Consider the following 16,424-nt stretch of genomic DNA (forward strand, 5'->3'; position numbering starts at 1 on the left):
GGGGAGGGGGAGGGGAGGGGAGGGAGGAGGAGGGGGAGAAGAAGAAGAAGAAAGTGATGATGAAGAAGGAGAAGAAGAAGAAGAAGAAAAAGGTAGTGAGAAAACCAGCTTCTCAGGGACCTCGTTGCATAATGAATGAGTAAATTTTCAGTCTATTGGCTGGGATGGGGATGTATCGATGGTCCAGGGCTCAGACTGTCCTGCAGAGAAACCGCTGTGCTCACGCCAGAGTCTTACTAAGGACAGGGCCCTAAAAGCATGCAACATCAGATAGGAGGTCTGGAGGCATATTCTGATCTAGAAATAATGCTGTCTAATATGGCAGCCACTGGGTACCTGTGACTACTGGCTAGTTGAATCCAGATGTGCCATGAGTTACACACCAGAATCTGAAGACCTGGTACAAACAAACAGGTAAACTATCTCAACCCTACTGTTTTGTATTGATTAGATGTCAATGATAGTATTTTGGATATATGGGTTAAGTGAAATATATTATTAAAATTAACTTCACCTGTTTCTTTCTGCTCTTCTAATGGGAGTAGTAGAAAATATAAAATGCTAGGTGTGGCTCTGTCTCTGTCAGACAGTGGGAGTCTAGAAACAGAATGCAGCAAGTGAGCCAGGCCTTCCCCTTCCTCTGGCAACTCTCCCAAGTTGAGGACTAAGGGGCAGCTGCTAGGGCAGAAGCGGCCAGGTAGGGGCTCCTGGGTGGTCCCCTCCCAACATCTAGGCAAGAGAGGGTAAGAGCCCTGCGTGTGCTACGGGCACCAGGGGACAGCAGGGGAGGGCTGCCTTCCCACCTGGAGGGCAGCAGAGGCAACACCTCCACCTGGGGGCCAGGAGGACTTGATCTGCAGCCCAGGTGACTCCAGGAATCTCCAAATCCAGGCAAGGACCTGAGCCAAGGAAGCACTGTTCATTCCTGAGACTGTGCAACTCCCTTCTCCCAGGGAGCGTGCATGGAGTGGGCAGGCGAGGGTTATTAACAAAATTATAAGTCATCATGTAGTAACCTCTGCAGGAAAAAACACTGAGTACCAGTGAATTCAGAAAACAGGGCTGTGTTACTTTACTAGTACTGCCCTAACAGGATCGCAGAATAGGGGACGAGAGAAATTCATTCTCTCACAGTTCTGGAGACCAGAAATCAAACATCAGGTGTCGGCAAGGTTGATTCCTTCTGAGGCTGGGAGAGACGACCCATTTCACACCTCTTCCTGGCTCCTGGGGATTCGCTGACCATCTCTGCTTTCCTTGGCTTGTGGCACCATCACCACGTTTGTGCGTTCCTCTGCACACGGCTTTCTCCCTGTGTGTCTGCACTTCATCTTCCCTCTCTGCAGGTCTGTTGCTGCATTTAAATTGTCTCCTTTTCTATGAGGACAAGTCATGTTGGCCCAGCGCTGCCCCTGACTTGATCACCTCTGTGAAGAGCCCATCTCTAAATGAGGCCACATTCTGAAGTATGGGGGTTGAGACCCCCACACATCACTTCTGGGGACACAATTCAACCCTAACAAGGGGGCGGTGGTCTGTGTGAAACGACTTAGCCACAGGCAGTGCATTAAGAGTTCCGTATGCCAGTCCAGAAACTCAGGTGTGAGAAATAGAACTTTTCAAAATATATTCCCACCCCTAAACTTCTGTTAAAAGGTTTAAAGCTTGTTCAATTCAGTGAACCAACTATCTTCCCTAAGTTGTGTCTTGATCTCAAGGACTTGCCTAGTGCAGAGGAGTTTTAATTCTGTGTTGGGTCGGGAGCTAGAATGTGATTCTTCCTGTCTTCTATCCAAGTGGCCATTTTCTGAATTATCCAGTATCCCGTGTAGACATCTGTCATTGATTCACTGAAGCCTCACTGAGCCGGCCTCATTTCCATCTTCCTGCCCCTAAGTCCAGAAGCTCCCTCTGCCCCCTTCTTAACACCTCAAGCACTGGAGACTTGGGCATAGTTTCCATGTGGTGCCACAAACAGGAATCCCTGCAGTGCAGTTGACACAACAGCCCCCGTCCGTCCGGACCTGCCATGCCGCCATCTCCTCTCTGGGGTTCTGCTGTTGCTGTGTAAGTCGAGCGTGGGAGTGGATGTGGGTTCTGGTGCCCTTTGCTCCTCAAACTTCTCTGGTCCTTTCTCTAGGACCCCTCAATATCCCTGCAATTTTCACTTGTCCTGCTCTCTCAATTTCAGAAAATCTTTCCTAGCTGAAGAAGAGCTAGAAGCACAGTTCTGACCCAGGATGCTTCCTCCACATAATGATCCTACATTTGTAGGGTTTTCACCAAGGGGGTGGTCTCCTGGAACACAAAAGCCAAGGGAAAGCAGGACTGAGTGTTGTGTGCCCTGTATCTCCCTGCTGAGACCAGGGGCATAGGATAACCATCCACCTGGCTGGGGAGTGGAGGGGATGGGAGAGAAAGGAATCACATAAACCACCAGGAAGAGAAAAGGCACTGGTCAAAATCTCGGCAAATACACTGTTGCTCCCTGTGTGACCAACCTTGACAAGACATATGAATGGAGAGACAAATGTGTGCTCTTCCTGTTAAAATAAATCTTCATTATGGTATAGGAAAAAATATTTAAATTTATAATATGTGTACCTAAGAGTGGCAGAGATTTGCTCATTTTTAACTCAGCGAAACCTCACTAATTTGGACTTTTAAAAAATGCTATTTCACAGCTTCTAGAGAATAAAATTATTATGACGGTTTAAAAAAGCATTCACCAGCAGAACTTCCAATGGGCTTTGCTACCTGAATGGATACTGCCTAAATACATTAAAACATTTTCTGCCCTTAGTGGTTTACACATTCCCCAGGCAACATTGGTTCATCCACTGAGCGAACCCTTTTATTATAGATTGTAGAAAGGCCCTGGCCATTTCTGATTTAACACATGTTTCAAATTATCGAAGTCTTATTCTATCAAGCTGTATCTGTTTGTCTAAATGATTTATTGTTTATTCAATTACAGATTTCCAGCAGTGGTAGGATCATCACCAGTTCTGAAGTCATCTTGGTGATGGCACACGTGGTGGATAAATTCTCACAGGGCAGAAATCTCTTTATATACCAGAAATGGGGATTTCACAGGGTAGTGAATCAGCTTCAGATCTTTCAGCACCAAGGGGTTTGTCTAATAAGAGTGCTTAGCAAACCAAAGGGAAGATGATTGTAGAGTGATGAAATATTCAAGACGACAAAACAGCTACACACAGAAAGCAGTAGCACTTGCCAGATGACTGGGTATTTTCTCCAGGCCTCTCAAGATAGTGCGATCTGGACGAAGCATCCGCCCACACTGGGTGCAGATAAACCTAGTCCAGACACCTCTCTGTGGGCCTCCCAGCTCTCTCTCACTGCCCCCAGGGAACGCAGGCTTCCCTTCAGATCCCTTGGCCCGGGAGCACTGCACAGTTAGGCTCCCAGTATAACCAAAGGAGGCTTCAGCTCTCTGCTGCCCAGTCGTGCTCTGTGCAGAGCAGATACAGCCAGCTCATGGAGGAACATGGCCATAAATCATTAAGCGTCAGAGCCTTTTCAAGTTAAATCCCTCAGCTCTGGAGCCCATGGCTCACAGAAGGTTCACGGAGCATCAATTATGGAAATGCCTTCGAGTTAAGATTAGCGGTATATTTGGTTATTCATTTACTTTCCATTCCTGAATTGCAATAACTCTATTTCAGGAATCATTCTGCAGTCTACCGTCTACTGTTTGGTGCAATTTTCTAACATGAAGGGACTTTCAAAAATAATTGTATGCCATATATACAAATACATATGTGTGTATGTATATATATTTTGTGTGTGTCTGTCTGAGTACCTGTGTGTGTCTGTGTGTGTGGAATTTCACCTAGGAATGAATCAGTTAAAAACATTTTTAATGAATACTGAATACAACACTGAAAAGTCACTTGGTGTCAAACAGAATTGCTTTTGGGTGGGCTAGAGGTTTATCCAAGGTTGGAACCACTGCACAGGATTTTGTCAGCACCGTCAGAAGTAGGTTTTAAATCCCTGCCTCCTAACCCTTGCCGCTTTGTGTGTGCCTCATAAACCCATTCTATAATGAGCATTTTATTTAAGCCATTTTTAGAGATTAGAACAGTTTATTTCCTTCTACTTTTCATTTACGTTCCTTTTAATCCCTTCATTCTATAAACTTAATTGCTGTTTTGCTAGTCCCCAAGCAGCTAACCTAAGCCTTCTTCAAGCATTTCTTAGTAATTTTCCTTTTCGTTATTTAGCACACTTCTCTTTAGTCAGCTAAATGAAACTTTCAGGATATTTCTTGGGTGAATAAAACTTTCAGATGAGGCATTTGCTTTTTGGTTACAACTAAACACGTTTTATTTTGCATTCTTTCCCTCTTCTAGGGGGCTTCAAATAGATGACAGAATGATGGATACCCGCCATTAGTAATGTTCTTCTTTTTTTCTTTATCTCGGGCAAAACACTCAACATTACATTTGGTAGAAAAACAGATGAGCATTTGACACAACTGCCACCATCTCCCCCCATCCTGACAGATTTGGACGCCGCTCAGGATATCCCAGTACCCTCTTCTTTTGGTTTGACGCCCACACTCAGGCTGCTACCTGCTTTATCTTCCTGGCTGACTGCAGTTTTACTCTCTCACAAATACCTGTTAGGGCAGCAGCATAACAAAGTAAACAAGCAAATAAATGAGCTTGAAAGAACCCACTGAGGATACGTCCTGTCTGGGTAAAATGATTTCGTCCAAGGAAAAGACTTTGGAGAACAGTTCGATTATTTACCTACTTATTCTCTGTGATTAAAAATCGTAGCAAATATGGAAAGTGGACCAGAATTTGTTTTAAGAACTCTGCAATGGAAGCATATCAATAAGTCATGACAGTCATGAAATCAGTTGCCATGACGAATGGGTGTATATTTGTATATAATATATTTATCTAACTATACTTATTCAAAATATAAGTCCTTGCAATCAGTTCTTCAAAAAAAGGGGAAAAAATGAATTTGGCCAGTAGTATAGTGGCTGGCTTGATGATAAATAGCCATAGGTGTACGAGTCAAGTGTAAAATAAGGCAACAAGAGTCAAGTGTAAAGTGAGGCAATAAAAGCAATGTGTTTCTCGTATGAGACCCCAGAGCCCTAAACTTGCTTTCATATTTGTGTCTCTGGATAAGGCATTTCTCACCTCAGCCCCAGCCGGGCCATGTCCCTGCCATGGAAAATAGCCATTTACATTTCTTTCAGGTGTCATATTTCACAGGAGGATTCCATGTTTATTTTCTCCTTTGATTCTGTCACCCACTACCACAAAGATTATCGATGACCAGGGTGGTCGTTATCATCCTATTGGCACCAAGAAGAGAACAGTCTTACGGAGGTCACGTGGCATGGCGTATCAGTGGTGTCTCACTGCTAATGCTGGGATACAAAGACTCGATTAAATTTTATTCTGAATTTGATCTTCCTTTAGCAGCACTGTAGCCACCTCCAAGTTATTTCTTAGTCTTGACTTAAAAAAAAAAAAAACAGTAGGAATTTTTGTCCATTCCAACTTGAGACTTGACTTGAGAACCTAAGTCAACCAAGTTGACTTTCCTGCTGTGCTTACCATGCAATGGATCAAGGATCTGGACGATTAACTAGGAATCTCTACCAAAGACTTGATAAGGACAGATAAAACACAGTCCACACAGTGCTGAAACCAGTCCAGTAAAATCTCATCCTGATTGCTCATCACTGATTAGTCCTGAAGGATATGAAGTTGGAAAAGGACACAGTTCGTACACAGGGGTCTTGCCATTCAAAATTGCAATATCATATATTAACGCATATATGTGGAATCTAGAGAAATGGTACAGATGAACCTATTTGCAGGGCAGGAATAGAGACGCAGACATAACAAATGGATGTGTGGACACGGGGGAGGGGAAGGGGGTGGGACAAATTGGAAGATTAGGATTGACATTTACACACTACCATATGTAAAATAGCTAGCTAGTAGAAACATGCTGTATAGCACAGGGAGCTCAGCTCAGTGCTCTGTGATGGCCTAGCTGGGTGGGATGGGAGTGGGAGGGGGGTCAAAGAGGGAGGGGATATAGATAGACATATAGCAGATTCACTTCATTGTACAGCAGAAACTAACACAGTGTAAAGCAACTATACTCCAATAAAAATTCAAAAATTAAAAAAAAAGAAATTGCAGCTGTGTCATATTCCATAGGTGACTCACTTGAATATGGTTAATTCTCCAAGGTAATGAGTATTTGAAACCTCAATGAAATTGATCAATGCCTCTGTTACAAACTAAAATGGAAATTACTAACTCTGATAAAGCTACAAAAAAACATGGGGTAAATACCAACTGTTTATTTGCTTACTTTTTTAACTGGAAATGGAAAGCTAGTCACTCAGGCTACAGGTCATCTTCTGGAGAATACTTGTTTCAACCACTTCACCAGGTCTCGTAAGTTTCCCAATCAAAAGAAGATAATGATGCCTGTGAATGTGCTTGGTGAAGAGTAAAGAGCCACGAAAACGTGAATGGAATTTTTACTCTCATCAGTATTATTATATTATGTTGTAGGTAGACTAGCACAGCGTAATTATGGTTTAATGTAACATATTTACTGCCAGCAACTGCTGTAGTATTAGCCAAGCTTCCAGTGTAAAAAAAGTCTATGAAATCTAAACCATCAATCTATGGATTGATGGAGTGTCATCACTGCAGAGGTGGAAGTGGACATTACTTAGAACCCTTATTGTCAAGACGCACCCCTTTCCTTGCAGCTCTGCACATCAGAGTCCAGCTGAAAGGAGAGGAAAACCGGGGGCAGTGTATGGAGAAAAGGAGCCCCGGACAAAGGGCATGGAGACCCCCATCTGCACATCCACTGCTCTTAAACCCTGTGTCTTAAACCCCATACAGCTACACTCATGTGGCATTTTTTTCCTCCTTGAAATCTAAAACAGAAAACTGTAGTGATTTACCAAAAGGCACAACCAAAACAACAACAGGAACAGCAACAACAAAAGGAAACATGCAATGTGATTGGTTCTTCAAGACCACGTTTAAAACAAGCACTCCCCGTTTTGGGGGAATGTGAGGCAATGCTCTAGTACTTGGGGTCTTATTCCTACATGTACATGGTAATATTTAGTTCAACAAATACAAGTCTTAACAGTAACCATAATTGTATTGTTGCTCTTGTTAGTAATAATAAATAGAAAAAAGACTTAATACCAACTTCAGAGATGGGAAAATTAAGGCCCCAAAAAAGTATATGAACCACAGTGAATTATGGGGCAGATCCTGGAGTCCAGTCCTCTGAACATCCGGTGAGAAGAAATCCCAGGAAAACCGGCTGTTTCTTCTAGGAAGTAAAGATGACCAGAGGGCTGTCAGTTCCAATTTAATAATTTTATGCACATCCTACCTTGCAAATTCTTTTAAAATATATGTATATTTAACGTGGACATAAAAAATCAATGTTGCGAACTTCCCTGGTGGCGCAGTGGTTGAGGGACATGGGTTCGTGCCCCGGTCCGGGAAGATCCCACATGCCGCAGAGCGGCTGGGCCCGTGAGCCATGGCCGCTGAGCCTGCGCATCCGGAGCCTGTGCTCCGCGAGGGTAGAGGCCACAACAGTGAGAGGCCCGCGTACTGCAAAAAAATAAATAAAATAAAATAAATCAATGTTGCAGCCTCAGCCCCATTCACACCTTGATGTAGTTTATAATGGAAAAAGCAGCAGTAAAATTAAAAATGTTGATAACTTCCTAAGAGTGCTTTTTGTTGTTTTATGTTTGACATAACTGACCAAATGGGACATGCTCACTTTTAATGTCGTTTTATTTATTTTTCTTACACTATTTCTTTAGCACTTTTTCTTCTCACATGACATATTAATATATAATTCAGAGATTTTATGCCTCCCTGCACTACTGGCATGATTTCTTGTGCTTTCGAGCTGCTCTATTTATGAGCCAATGGCCAAAATGTCTTTGATTATTCATTTTGTGGAGGGGAAGGGCAATTTTTTAAAGCTGCTGGGAATTTTAACCCCCTAAATCCCAAGTTGCTTTTCTGTGTTTTAGAGGTTTGTCTAAGCTCTGACCCTGGCCAGTAACAGTCTATCTCCTGCTGGGCCATCCTGTACTCTGTCTGAATGCTGACACTGGGAAGCTGATGGGGGTGAGGACCCCCGTGATGGGGGCACAGACACCTCATGGGCATCAGCCCAGATTCTCGGGCTTTCACCCCCAAGTCTTCACAGCCATTTTCTTAGTTTCTTTACACGTGTTTGTTCCCCTGATTTTGTTGTTGACTTCTATCATTTTGGGCAGCAGCTCATTGGCTGGGCTCTTGGGAAACTCCTCAGAAATCCCAGGAAATCCGCAGCCGAGCCCTCACCCCAGATCTCAGCATCCCACATCCGCTCTGTATCTCTCTAAGGCAACACCGGTGACTCCCTCTGAGCTTCTGGGATGAGAAAATCCTGTCAGCGGAAGGGTAAGATTATGCAGCATAATTATAAGATTTAGAGGCCAGAAGGGGCTTTGGAGATCATCAATCTTTTTGTTTTACATGAGCAAGTGGAGAAATCACGCTTTGTGAAAAGGTCATGGAAACAGCAAGTGGTAAGCGCTTGCCTTGAACCAGAGTCCTAGCCCTCCAGAACGTCGTGGTCCTTCCACTCCCATCCCCGTGATCTTTCTCAGTTACACATGCGTCTGTGTGTGTGTGTGTGTGTGTGTGCGCGCGTGCGCATGTATGTGCGTCTGTGCCTTAAGCCCATCTGCCCAATTGGTCCCAGGACCTGGTCTCAGCTCACCGAGTGCCTTAATGTTGCCCTGAACCCAGGCAGACGGGCGCGTACATCACTGTCCCACCTCACGCCCAGCCGGACTCCTCTGGGCTTCTTCTGAATGATTTTTCCCTCTGCACCAGATGTTCCACAATTAGAAAAAGCCCAAGAGAAGGACAAGAAAGAGGAATGACAAGGATGAGGATGGAAACTGCCAAGAAGCTTTCCCTTCTCCACTTACTTCTTTGCTGCCTTGGCTAATTACTTCCTGGCGCCGTGTGTTCTCACACCTGTGGACTGCAGACACCCTGTCTTCCATGTCAAGAGGACCTGGGTGGAGCCAGTCTCAGCACAGCCCCAGGGGCACACAAGAGTGGGTGTCAGAGCAGAGAGGAATTAATGTGGTGACATACACGATAAGAGAGGTAGGTGAAGCCCATGACAGCCAGGTCTGTCCTCCAAGACGGCCGTGCACATCCTCTTAACTCCCTTTCTTCCTCTCTCTCCTTCCCTTCTTTTCTCTCTCTTCCCTCCTTCCATCCCTCCTTCCTTCCTTACATCCTTCCGTTTCTGTCTTCTTTTCTGTATTTTTCTTTTCCTTTCTTTCTTCCTTCCTCCTTCCCTCCCTTCTTTCCTTCCTTCCTTCCTTCTTTCCTTTTTCTTTTTTGCCAGAAAAGAAGCAGCCAACAACACTTAGCCTCTCACAGAATCTTTAACTAAAAGATGCCATTCGCCCATAATTTATAGACTTTTCCATTCATCCAACACTTACTATGTTTCCATAGTCACCAGGCTGGATCCCAAGGCTACAAAGGATGATGAAACCCAGCTTCCACCCCCAGCTGAGCTTGAATGTTTACACTCGGCCATCTTAGGCCAGCCCTGCCCGGCAAACCTGAAGTGTGCAGATCGGACTGGGACAGCCGTCGTTCAAGCTGCCTTCTAATCGTGCTCTGTGGACCAGCTTGCTCAGGACCATGAGGGCTGATAACCAGAAAACTGCACACTCAGTTGCCAAGGCATCGAGTGGCTCCATTGCTTCCCACCCCCGGAGGGCCCCAGGGGGACCATGGCTCAAGCTGTAGGCGACAGAGGACCGATTCCAACCTCTGTCTGCCAAGACAGCACTCAGTGAAAACACACGCGTGTTCCGCCACTTCCCAAAGTGCAGCCATTCTCTTAATAAGAAGAGCGTGGTTTTTATGAGGCCATGATTTTTTCCGGCAATAAACACAGCTAACCAATTATGCAGCGCTTACTCTGTGCCAGGCCCTGTTCTAAGTCCCCCTTATGAGTCAATCCACTTAAACCTCACACCAGTCCTGAGTTAAGTGCTTGATTTTCCCTGTTATGGACTGAATTGTGTTCCCCAAATCCATACATTGAAGCTCCAGCCCCCAAAGTGACTGTCTTTGGAGATGGAGTCTTTAGGGAGGTGATGAGGGTTCAATGAGGTCATGAGGGTAGGGCCCTGATCCAATAAGACTGGTGTCCTTACAAGAAGAGGAAGAGACCCCAGACCCCAGGGCTCTCTCTCTCTCACACACAGAGGAAAGGCCATGTGAGGATACTGAGAAGATGGTCGCCCATGAGCCAGGAAGAGAGGTCTTTCCAGAAACTAGCCCTACGGCACATTGATCTCGGACTTCTGGTCTCCAGAAGAGAAAATAAATTACTATTGTTTGTTCCACCCAGTCTGGGTATTTTGTTACAGCAACCCTAGCAGACTAATACAACATCATTTTACAAATTAGGAAAGTGAGATTCGTAATCAGGGACCAGTGTTCAAACAGAGCCTGTGTTCTTATATACTATACTGCAGTCTCTCTACTCAGCAGGAGGGTTTATCAAAAAGTCCACATTCTCATCCAGAGGACTCTTCCAAACACCTTCAAGAAAAGCTTAAATATATTTGGATAAAGTTTTGTTTAATGGTTTTCAAACTTTTAGAAACACCACCAAGTTTCCCAATGGTGCTTTTAGATATTCTGCAAATATTTGAAGTATTTGAAATATTTCTAACAATTGAAATATATACATAAAAACAATGCAAAGACTCCAAAATGTTATAAATCAATTTTAACACATCAGGCAACACCAAATTAACTAATATTACCATTAGTTGATTTTATCATGTGTTATAAAATTTGCTTATAAAGCATTTACACATAATTTATGTAATATATAACAATACATAATATACTCTATGTAATGATATATAATATAAAATTATACATAATAAGTGTCATTTTAAACTGCTTTATGTATGGGTATTTGTATTAGTCTGCTCAGGCTGCTGTAACAAAATAGCACAGACTGGGTGGTTTAAACAACAGACGTTTATTTCTCACAGTGCTGGACACTGAAAAGTCCAAGATCAAGGGACCAGCCTGGTCAGTTTCTCTTCCTAGCTTGCAGATGACCATCTTTCTCACATCTCATGAGAGAGAGAGACAGACATAGGGAAAGAGAGAGAGAAAGCAAGTTGTCTCTTATCCCTTTTTATAAGGGCGCTGATATCATCATGGGGACCACACCCTCATGACCTCCTCTGAACCTAATCAGCTCCCAAAGGCCCCATCTCCAAAAACTATCTCACTGGGTATTAGGGCTTCAACCTATGAAATTTGTGGGATGTGCGGGACACAATTTAGTCCTTAGCAGGGTTCCATCTAGATCATATTTTAAAACAGAATTTTGTTACTTAAAAATTTTGAAAATCTGCTCTGATTCATATTCCTTTAGTAATTAAAAACTTTATTTTCCTTTAGTGTTAAGGTGGAACTTATAGATTGCTTGTCAATCTCTATTTACATTTTGGTAAACAGTAATATTACAATGGGGGAAAAATATTAATTTCTACTTATTTTCTGGTAGAGGAAGTTCACTGTAGTAATGCATACAAAAGGTTTTCATTATTGTGCCTTTAAACATCACTAACTTTTGAACAGCATAAAATACAAACACAGGGAACTGTGGATATCTCACAGCCCTGGATCTAAATGGTGGAGCTTTTGGTCTGAATGCACAGACATGTCCACTGCTAGTGCACATGTGAACACATACACAGACAACAGAGTGAACAAGTACCAAATCATGGAGAAAAAAATAAGTTCTATCATGGTATGTGGTAAGCACACAAAAATCCTCTACAACCTCCCGATATACACACGGAAACCTTTAGTGAACAAGCTTTAAGATTTTATTTACAATTTTTTTTCTGAACTTAAGCAAATTCCTTTTCAGTTCAAAACTAGACAAATACGACCAAAACAGGAAGGCTTTGCAGGTGGGTCCAGGGACCATGTCTCCCAACACAAGACTCTTGGGCCTCCAGCGCCCACCTCTACAGATGGCGGATCTGGTTAGTAACGCCTCCTGCCCTTATCACCTCCAAATTCTAGTGGAAAAGGATCAGTCTCCAGAAAAAGGATGGAACCTGAGATCTCAGGCAGCAAAACATAAAACAAAGCAAAAATCCCATCCATGAGTGAATGTTTGCCCAATAATGCTGCTCTGACAGCACCATAGAAGCAGGTTTATTTTTTACGGTAAGTGACCCGAAAAAGGAAGAGCTTGGGTGTCTGCCTAAGAACTTGAAAACTCTGAGCAGTTATAAAATTGCAGCAACGCAGCTTGGCTTTACAACCACTCAGAGACCCCTTTTTCCATCTCTATCGGGAAATAAAGCAATCTTTATTTAATTTTAGTTCTGCCAACCAACGACGGCTTCTCTACATTTTGTCTTGTTCAGCACTAGGTGTATAGCTTTGCTGAGAATGAGGTGCAGCCCATGGAGCTCAAATCAAATTAATTCAGTTATGCTTTTCAGGGTTTCAAAAATACAATTTCCATTTATTACATAATTTATATTGCATGTCCTCTGTACCTGGATTTCAGCTATCTGACTATTTCTAATATGGTCCTAGATTATCTGCCGTCACCTGCGCCATAATTTTCTCCTCTTATTTCACTCCCACCTTACAATCTTCTTTAAGAACCCCTTGTACTGTGATAATTAAAATTTAGGCAACATCTCCATTAAAAGTGCACACTTGCAAGGGTTTATAACCATGTCGTAAAACCTTACCCGTAACTAAAGGAAGTGAAAACTGTTTCCTACATAGCATCATGGACTGAGAACATTCTACGAGAGTGCATTCATTGCTTCAAATGATGTGCATCAACTGGTTAGACCAACCCCACTCTGCAGCTTGGAGGTCAGGATCCAGGGTAACAGCAATCTTCTTGGGATTTACTCTGAGGCATGATCTACCTAATGGACCTCATTGGGGACAGATGTGTGCTTTCCTGTGTCCTACAGAAAAGGGGAGCCACTTATGTGGAAATTCCAAAACAAGACAGAACTGCAGAAAACTTTCCTAACAGAGATTATGGAAAAGAATCTCAATACCTGAAACAAACCTTCAGATAACCTACATTGCAACTTAAACTCTGATTTTCTTGTGCTGTGTGACGTAGACAACTTGCTAGATAATATAGTTTTCAAGCAAAATCCTGAAATGTGTAAATACATATGAGGGGAGAGATACAGAGAATTTAGAAGAGTGATTACAACGGAAACACAACCTCCTCATTAAGGCAGCACCATGAAGGAAAAGTCCTCACAATCGATTAAAATATACACTTTTCTTCCCAACTTACTCAGTTCCTGGCTTAGAGGAAGTCCTGAATTGTCTATTTGATATTCAAAGCAAGGCCAGAGAAGAGAAGGATGGGCTCAAACCCAAAAGATCCTGTGAAAACTTGGTGCCCACCCACTGGGTGATTGAAGAAAAGCACACACACAAGCCTTCTTCCTGTTCATTAATTTTATCAGTTGCTGTAGTCCTTTGACACACATAAAAAGTCAGTGATATTCTTCTATCTAGAGAACCTTAGCTTCCCAACCGTCAAATAAAGTTAAATCAGTTTCATAATGGTACGGAGGCTCTCAACTCAAAGAGTTGATATTATTTAAGTGTACAGTGCTTTCTACTTAAGCATGTGGAGAAAATGATATGAGAAAAAAGGCCATTAAGACTTTCTATGAAGCATAGTAATTAAGACAGTGCAGTATTGGTGAGAGAACATACAAGTATATCAATGGAACAAAAGAGAAAGTCCAGAAATAGAAACACATAAATATAAAATACAGTCAACTGATCTTCCATTAAGGAGCAAAGACTATATAAAAGGGAGCAAAGATAGTCTCTTCAGCAAATGATGCTGGAACAACTGGACATCCACATGAAAAAAATAAATCTAGACACAGAATTTACACTCTTCCCAGAAATTAAATTTGGGATCTTCTGTGGATCATAGCCCTAAATGCAAATCACAAAACTATAAAACTCCTAGAAGATAATATAGGAGAAAACTTAGGTGACCTTAGGTATGATGATGAATTTCAAATTCAACACCAAAGGAATTGTCCATGAAAGAAAGAATTAATAAGCTGGACTTCATTAAAATTAAAAACTTCTGCTCTGTGAAAGACAATGTCAAGAAACTGAGAAGATAAGTCAAAGATGGGGAGAAAATATTTGCAAAAGACACATCTCATAAAGAACGAATTCAAAATATACAAAGAACTCCTAAAATTCAACAATAAGAAAACAATCCAATTGAAAAATGGGCCAAAGACCTTACTAGACAACTCACTGGAAAAGATATACAGATTGCAAACATGCCTATGAACAAATGTTCCACATAATATGTCATCAGAGAACTGCAAATTAAAACAAGGAGATACCACTACACAACTATTGGAATGACCCAAATCTGAAACGCTGACAACAGTAAACTCTGGCAAGGATGTGGAGCAACAGGAACTCCCATCCATTGCTGATGGGAATGCAAAATGGTGCAGTCACTTTGGAAGATAGTTTAGTTGTCTATTACAAAACTAAATATAGTTTTACCCTATGATCTAGCAATTGCACTCCTTGGTATTTACTGAAAGGAGTTTAAGACTTGTGTACACACAGAAAACTGTACACAGATGTTTACAGAAGCTTTACTCATAATTGCCAAAACTTGGAAGATGTCCTTTAGTAAGTGAATGGATAAATAAACTGTTGTATATCCAGACAATGGAATATTACTCAGCACTAAAAAGAAATGAGTCATCGAACCATGAAAAAAACATGGAGGAAACTTAAATGCATATTACTAAGTGAAAGAAGGCAGTCTGAAAGTGGTATGTACTATATGATTCCAACCATGAGACATTCTGAAAAAGTCAAAACTATGGGGTCAGTAAAAAGATCAGTAGTTGCCAGGGGTTGGAGGAGAGGAAGAAGGAGTGGGTGGAGCACAGAGGATTTGGGGGGGCAGTGAAAATACACAGTAGGATTCTGTAATGATTGGTACATGTCATTATACATTTTTCCATAGAATGTACAACACCAAGAGTGAACTATGGACTGCGGGTGATTATGACGTGTCAATGGAGATTCATTGATTGTAACAAACGAACCCTCTGGTGAATGATGCTGACTATGGTGGAGGCTGTGCATGTGTGGGGCAGGGAGCATATGGGAAATCTCTGTATTTTCCTCTCAATTTTGCTATGAATCTAAAACTGCTCTAAAAAAATAAAGTCTTAAAAATTTTTTTTACATTTATTCAGTTAGTAAACATTGAAAATCCACATTGCACAGAACACCATTCCAGGTTCTAGGAAAGGGTAGGGTGGGAGAGGGAAAGAAAGTGAAGAGAGGGGAAGAGGGAGAGAAAGGAGGAAGAAGATAATGTACAAACGATAACGAAGAAAAAAACAATGACAGAAACCATGATAAAGCCTCAATAAATGGAATTTACAAGACAAATAGAAGACACGTGGTGATAGATAGATAACCTTAGCCATTTCAGTAAAAACTTATTTTGTGAAGAATAGAAATACTGCAAACAAGGTTCGAGGTAACCAAGGAAATCGGTCACACTGAGGGTGTATCACTATTCATGTGGTCCAGGGTTGATGAAAATGACCAACTCCCAATTATCAGCACTTAATGTTTCTTCTCTTTGGCTTGAAGACCCTTTCCTCAGTGTACACCACACATTGCTGAGAACCTTCCAGTCATTCACAAAGCCTGGTTTCCTCCAGGACCAGGTGGGCAGTAGCAAGAGAAAGAAACCCATTTACCGTCTTGCTGGCCAATATCCTCACTTGGTGTTTGGTTAGAAACAGGTGGAAGGGCTAAACTAACATTGACTTGGAGGTGATGTTTGTTGACTGCAGCCAAAGAGCTTTTATTTATTGAGCACCTACTATGTGCTGAGCATGAAGGGAGTAGGGCAGCCCCTTGGCCTGCCGTCCACACACAGGCAGGTGTAGGCGAGTATACAGGAAGGAGGGTGAGGGGTGCTCCTGGTGCAGCTCAGAGACCAGGGCTGTTCACCCGACCGTCACAAACCAAGGGGCTGATCAGTCCCGTTGGGGGAAGCAGTCTGAGCAAAGCCACAGAGAGGGGCCAGGTGGGGAGCATCCAGGCTGGTGGAGGCGGCACGGGGAGGAATGAAAATAAAAAGAAACTGATAAGCAAGGGCTGGGGCACCCTTCCCCTCTGTGACAGGCATGGTTCTGGGACTGTTCACACCCATCCCAGGTG

This window comes from Neophocaena asiaeorientalis, unplaced genomic scaffold, assembly GCF_003031525.2.
Source record: "Neophocaena asiaeorientalis asiaeorientalis breed wild unplaced genomic scaffold, Neophocaena_asiaeorientalis_V1.1 scaffold704, whole genome shotgun sequence".
In the NCBI taxonomy this organism is placed as follows: Eukaryota; Metazoa; Chordata; class Mammalia; order Artiodactyla; family Phocoenidae; genus Neophocaena; species Neophocaena asiaeorientalis.